Source organism: Gossypium hirsutum, chromosome A10, assembly GCF_007990345.1.
Source record: "Gossypium hirsutum isolate 1008001.06 chromosome A10, Gossypium_hirsutum_v2.1, whole genome shotgun sequence".
In the NCBI taxonomy this organism is placed as follows: Eukaryota; Viridiplantae; Streptophyta; class Magnoliopsida; order Malvales; family Malvaceae; genus Gossypium; species Gossypium hirsutum.
Genome location: NC_053433.1, coordinates 8,942,958 through 8,949,801, shown reverse-complemented (window position 1 = coordinate 8,949,801; position 6,844 = coordinate 8,942,958). Strand labels below are relative to the sequence as shown.

General features: G+C 33.2%; 1 non-coding gene across 1 annotated transcript; it reads left to right on the top strand.

The window, feature by feature from the left end:
- The first annotated feature begins 1,274 nt into the window (after window positions 1-1,274).
- On the top strand, window positions 1,275-1,381 carry LOC121209269 (small nucleolar RNA R71). Its single transcript, XR_005904385.1, has one exon. It is a non-coding gene; the product is annotated as a small nucleolar RNA R71 (small nucleolar RNA).
- The last annotated feature ends 5,463 nt before the right edge of the window (window positions 1,382-6,844 follow it).

The window sequence follows — 6,844 nt, the reverse complement described above, 5'->3', positions numbered from 1 at the left end:
GTCAATAAAAGACCCTAAATACACTTTTTATTGAATTTAAACTAAAATATAAAAACTTAACTAAAACATAAGAAAACTTTTGGTATTCAAGCTCCTCAGGTATGAAAGCTAGTTTAATCTTCTACTTCGTATTACGACAGATCATCTCCTTTTCTTGGACAAAATGTCCTTTATGAACTTGACATATTTCGACATTTGTTCTAAGCTTCTACCAATAGGATATTGATATGAAGATTCTTAGAACTTCTTGAACTACACCTCCTGTTTCTGTTTCTCAAACCTTTGTGGATATTGAGGTGTTGGAACCTTAGCTTGACTGGACAACTCTTCTAAGGAATTATTTCTACACCTAACATAGGTGATAGATAATCAGAATTAACTAAGTTAGGATTTACCTCATCAGAGTTTCCAGCATTCAGCTTTTTTGAAGTGGGAGTTTCAACTTGAGGTTCAACTTCATCTTTGTTAGAGGGCCCATCTTCAATCTGAACCTCCTTAGGTTCCAAGGTCTTTACACTTCATAACATGACCGCCTTGGAATGTTCCTTGCCCGAAACTCTTAGATTTTCAGTATCACTAGGCAAAGCTCCTTGTGGTCTATTTCAAATTTTAGTAGCTAGTTGACTTACTTGATTTTCCACATTTCTCAAACTAGCATCATTGTTTAACATGTACGCCTTCAACAATTTTTCCAAACTTTTGGAAGGTTTGACTTGGGATGGTTTTTGAACTTGCTGTAGGAATCCTGAAGATTAGTTTTATCTAGGTTGCATGTTGGTGTTACTAGGTCTAGCTCATTGATTACTTCAAGAAAAGTTTGGATGGTTCCACCATGAAGGGTTATAAAAGTTTGAATGTGGTCTTTGGCCACTTTTGTTTTGGTTATGATTTCCCATGTAATATATAGACTCTGAGTTTGATGAACAATTTTCAAACAAATTTCCATCCCCATAGTATACACAGGAAATATTTTCAAATTGACTTGATGGTTGGGTTGCAACATTATTTAATCCGTTAGCAGTAAAATTTTTAAGCACTAAGGATATGGAAGATACCTAAGCTACAAGTGAAGTGAGGGCTTTAACTTTATTTATTCCTACTACTCGTCTTCCCCAAGCTACTCGGTTGGTTGGCTACTGGTAGTTTTTAGTAGCAATTTTTTCAATGATTTCATAAGCCTCATTATAAGACTTAGAAAGGAGAGTACCATTTGTTGAAGCATCGACCACCATCTTTATGTGTACGTTGAGACCATTATAAAATGTCTCCAACTGGTCCCATGGTGAGGGAATTTCCTTAATAACTCTTTAAATCTTTCCCATGCCTTATATAGAGATTCATCATCCATCTACTGAAAAGTAGTGATCTCGTTCCGCAACTTAGCACTTTTGCTAGGTGGGAAATACTTCATTAAGAAACGTCCGGCTAGTTATTGTCATGTAGAAACTGAACCAGGTGGCAATGAAATTAACCATGCTTTAGCTCCGTCCCTTAGTGAATATGGGAGCAATTTCAACATTAGTGGATCCTCGGTTACTCCAGTTAGCTTGAAGGAATCACTCATCTCCATAAACAATATAAGGTGAAAGTGTGGATCTTCCATGGGCATCCCACTAAAATGGCACACTGGCATCTAGAACATTACGAGCTTCAACTCAAATTTAGGTGCCTCAATCTCGGGTCTAACAATTCCTTGATTAAGCTCATTGAAAAGAGGCACAGTATATTGCCTTATGGCTTGGTCTTTGTCATCAGCAATAAGGACTAGATTGCGAGCATAAGTGGCTTCATTTCATTAATCTTGGTTCTAATCAGGACTCATGTCTATGTCTTGTTTTTCATGTATTCTTTGTCTAGATGTCCGATCGATTTCAGAGTCTACTAGAAGTAAGTTAACAATTTGATCAATGCTCATAAACACTTAAAAAGAAAACCACAACAATTAATAACGTTAAGAATAATAAAATAAAACCAAAATTGAAAAAATAATTTCACAAATAATGATTAAAATAACAGTCACTGGCAATGGTGCCAAAAACTTGTCTCGAGATGTTTCGATTGATGTAAAAGTGTACACTATCATTGACAAGTAATAAAGTCATAAGTATATCGAGTATTGTCTCTACACGGACTGTCTATGTGAATCACGTATTGCAAAATTAATTCCAGGCAAATTGGTTGGTGATTAAAATAAACTTGATTGACGGGTTTGATTAAATTAAACAAACCTAAATATGCTTGAAATTAAATTAAGTAAATGAAGGAATGAGTATACAAGTCTTTAAGAGAAATCATAATATCATGTATGTGTTAGAATAATTCTCCTTCCTAACTTAGAAATATTTAAATACTGCTAATGATGTTATAGAAAATTGCATCGAAACTAGGTATTTATTAATCCTATTTTAATTACGAGTACTTTGGCTTATCTCGAAGTCCGAAGTTTAACCTCTTGTCTACATATATCTATGTCTATTACGACTTCAAGGTTACCTTTTCAGGCATTGTCTAAGAATTCAACTTCTTAAATTATAAAGTACAACATATGTCTATGTCAACAACTTTAATGTGAGGTAACAGTAATATTTCTATTCTAAAACAGTTTAATCACATGAATCTTAGGATTATGCAAGGTAATAAGACTCTCTTGAATTATTACAAACTTTAACCTAATTCTCTAGAATATAGCTTAAACATGCACCATTCAGATAGTATGTCAATTAATTACAGTCTGATTAGGATTTAATAATTAGTTCAGTTGCATTCCTCATATTTATAATGCATGAATAACATAGTCATAATTTTATCTGAATGTATAAATAGTCGAGGCACATAACATCACTAACAACATAAATAATCTAAGCTATGGAAATTAATTTGTTCTAACACTGAAGGAATTAAGCAACCATAATTATATTAAAAACATAAGCTTTAGTTGCAAACATCTTTCTTAAATTGAACAAAAAGAAATTAAAAGAGTAAAGGGAAAGAAATGCAAAGCCGTTTCCGGTGGTTCTCCGTGGCATAGGTTCCTTACTCCTCCTTTATACTTCATTCCTTATCATAGCAATCAAGCCAAAATGCTCCTCCAATAGTCGACTGGGTTCCACTCAAATTCTTGCACAACCCACTTAAAAAATGGGAAAATAGGAAAGGAAAGCAAAGAGAAAAAAAGAAGAGAAAGATGGATGAATAAAGGATGATGGAATGAGGGATTTAGGGGTGATATTTATACTAGTAGGGGGCAGCTTGTATTTGCTAAAAATAGAAAGTCAGTCCTCCTTCCTATGGTTGGCCACCTTGAGAAAAGGACTGGGAAAGATGGCTTTGCTAAAAGTAGCTAGTCCAAAGAAGGAGTTGAATGGTCACTTAACAAAGTTTTTGGGGATATTTTGTAATTTTTTTACAAGTCTAAGAACCTTAAATTAAATATGAAATAGACGGATGGGCTGCTTGTAGCTGAAATTAGGCTCTTTCTTTGTTAACTGGATTATTTGGTTTCAACATTGAGTGACAAGCTTGACTACTTCACTTATCCAATTTTTGAATTGGGTCAAGTCTATCCATTATCAATAATTATAATTAATTTTGGATGTCCATATTTGATTAATTATCAGCCCTCCTTTGCATGACTTTTGCTACAGAAAACTGCTACAGCATCGAGCATTGAGCAGGTGAGCTTTGAGGCCAATTTTCCTCCTATTGCACAAAATTTTGTTAAATAGGCAAAAAAAAGGTCAAATTAGCATGTAAATAACAAAAAAAATGTAAATTTGTCTTTAATTTTGTCTATCTAATTGATTTTATTAATTACAAAATTTGTTATTAAAATACTCAAAACTTGCATGAATTATTAGTAAAAAGGTGCTGAAAAACTCTACATAAATTAGAGTTATCAGTTACAAAACTTGCCTTATATGGTTTGGCAATTTAATGAAAAAAATCTTTGGACTAGGTTATGTGTTGTTTTATTGAAGATATTATGGTTCATCCATGAAAAAGCAATCCTCGGCATTTGAAGATTAGATTGGATTCAAGTGAATCAAATAATCTCTTAAAACATGGAGGATCAATGAAGATTGTGTGCTACTTAGGAATCATATCATTTTTTTATTGTACTTTGATTATTTTGATTGTATAAGCTATTCTCGAGGAGTTACTTTGTATTGAATTATATGCTACGTTAAAAAGCCGAGATTGATGTATGTTTTGAGGCTTGTATACATTATGTGTGAAAGCTGAAGATTATTGAATGCATTCTAATCTATTCATTGAAGGAATGATTGTGTGAGAAAGTGCAAAGCTTGTATTGTAAAAATTGTTAAGGGTGTTTACTACCCAAGTTCTTAAGGGGAGGATTTGGAGGTGAGAGTTCTAGTCTTTAGACACAAGTATTACTTACATCAAATTGTATGAGTCACACATACATAGTCCGCCATCCACTCAGGATTTAGGTATGCCATACTATAAACTTCACAAGTGAATAAATCCATAAACGGATTCAGGATTTATTCTACTTGGGTCCAGTCTGATAAACTATCAGTCCAGTCAGTCACATTTATATCTCTATCTTTTGGGAGTTATCCGCTCTGGTGCCCAAGACAAAGCATCTCCCCACTTGGACTTGATAGACAGCATATTAGTCTTTCAATTGGTTTGTTCATGTCTGATTAGATTAAAAACTTGTTTAGGTTCATCTACTAATACAAGTTGTCTTTCTCTATTATGATCTGACCACATAATACCGCTAAATATTAGTTAAACAATAGACAGCCAGTGAACAAGATTTGCTTCCATTTTACTTTGCATGCAAAAACCATGTTAGGACAATATACAAATCATTAACGTAATTCATGAATAGTTTTATTAACCAATCTGTTTGAAAAATTATAAGTTTACTTAGATGAAAATACTACACTTAGGGCACCAGATCAAACAGCCTCTCACTTGCCCTAGTGAAGTAGATGAGTCATGGCAAAACAAATCCCAGGGTTTGTCCTCATATACGATCTTTGACTACATCAACTATTCCGTCAAACAATATCATCTCCCTTATGATACTTTGTATCAATATGTTTTGTCCTTATATGGTTTCTTTAAGCCTTAACTATATCTACATTGTTATAGTGCCATTGTTTTTCCATACCTCATATTCGACCCCCCATAGTGAAGTTAGCAGTGTAACCCTTCTTGACACTTATTCATACTATGGACCCATCGTTTAGGACAAAACACAGTCCAATGTCGATTTTCTCAAATCTCAACACGTTTGGAAGTCAAAATCAATATATCTAATATAAGGAAGATCTCCTTCGAAATACACAAGCATATCATCTCTTGTTCTCCATAAATACTTGAATATATGCTTAACTATTTGCTAGTGTCTTCGTATTGGATTCCCATAACATCGACTTACCAACCCCACTATAAAACAAATATCTAGGCGTGTGCATAACATAACATGTAAGAGCCCGATTTTGGGTCTTATCGGAATAGTGGTTTCGGGACCACAAATCTAACATAGTAAAGTTTATTTTTATTATATTTTTATGGTTTACAATTTCATAGATTGATTTCGTGAAAATTTCGTTGGAAAATTTCGATGTTTGGGCACTCAATTTAGTAAGAAGGACTAAATTGTAAAAAAGTGCAAAAGTTGAGTTCTACACGTTAGAGGTGTCCAATTGTTATGAAATTTTAAATTGGAGGTCCTTAAATGGTAATTAGACCATTAGTTAAGTTGGTGGACAAAAAAGGACATGGTTTGGTATATTTCTAAAATTTTTCATTAAGGGTAATTTGGTCATTTGGTAATTAAAATGAATTAAAAACAAAATTAAAAGCCAATTTTTGTCCATCTTCAACCCCATGGCTGAATTTCAAAATGGAAAACCATGGTTAGGGTTTTTCAAGATTCGAAGCTCGATTGTAAGTTTGTTCTAGCCTCGTTTTTAATGATTTTTATGTTTTGAAATCCTCGTAACAAGATCTACCTATTTCTACCACTAATTTGAAGAGATGTCAAAGTTTAAATTTTTACCCATGTTAAATATTTTTGTATTTTGATGTTTGATGGTAGAAATTGCATGTTAATTGTTTGTTAAATGACTTTTTCTAAGTGATTTTCAGTGAAAATGCCTAAAAGGACTAGTTTCTAAAAGTTATAAAGTATGTAGTAAAAGTGTGTTTTGATGGAAATTTTGGGCTGTTATAGTTATGAAAATGATTTAGCTAGGCTTTTATGTTAAAGAAATTGAATAAATTTCATTTTTCGAGCTTAGGGGAAAATGTAAATATGTGAAACTTTAGGGGCAAAAATGAATTTTTTCATAATATGATTTTTGGGTCACATTGAATAATGTGACTAATAAATAAGATAAAATGTGATATATAGATCAAGGAAGACGAGTATTCGACGGTTAGGTCTCTTTTTGTTATCCTTAGTATCGAGGTAAGTTCGTGTGTAAATAATGCAACTTACATTATGTATTTAATATTTTGTTATTGCATGACTTGTTCAATTATCATTATGTATTCGAACGGAAAAGATTTGATACGGTGAAATTCCTGGTTGAACCTTAAGAATAGTTAGGATACAAATGTCATGACATTAGGGTTATGAGTTTACGTGTAAGACCATATCTGGGATATGGCATCGTTATGAGATTTTGTGTAAGACCATGTCTGGGACATGGCATCAATATTAGAATCGTGTAAGACCATGTCTGGGACATGGCATCAATATGAGAATCGTGTAAGACCATAGCTGGGCTATTGGCATTAATGTGAGATCCCATGTAAAACCATATCTGGGATATGGCATTGGTATGATTCTATGTGTATG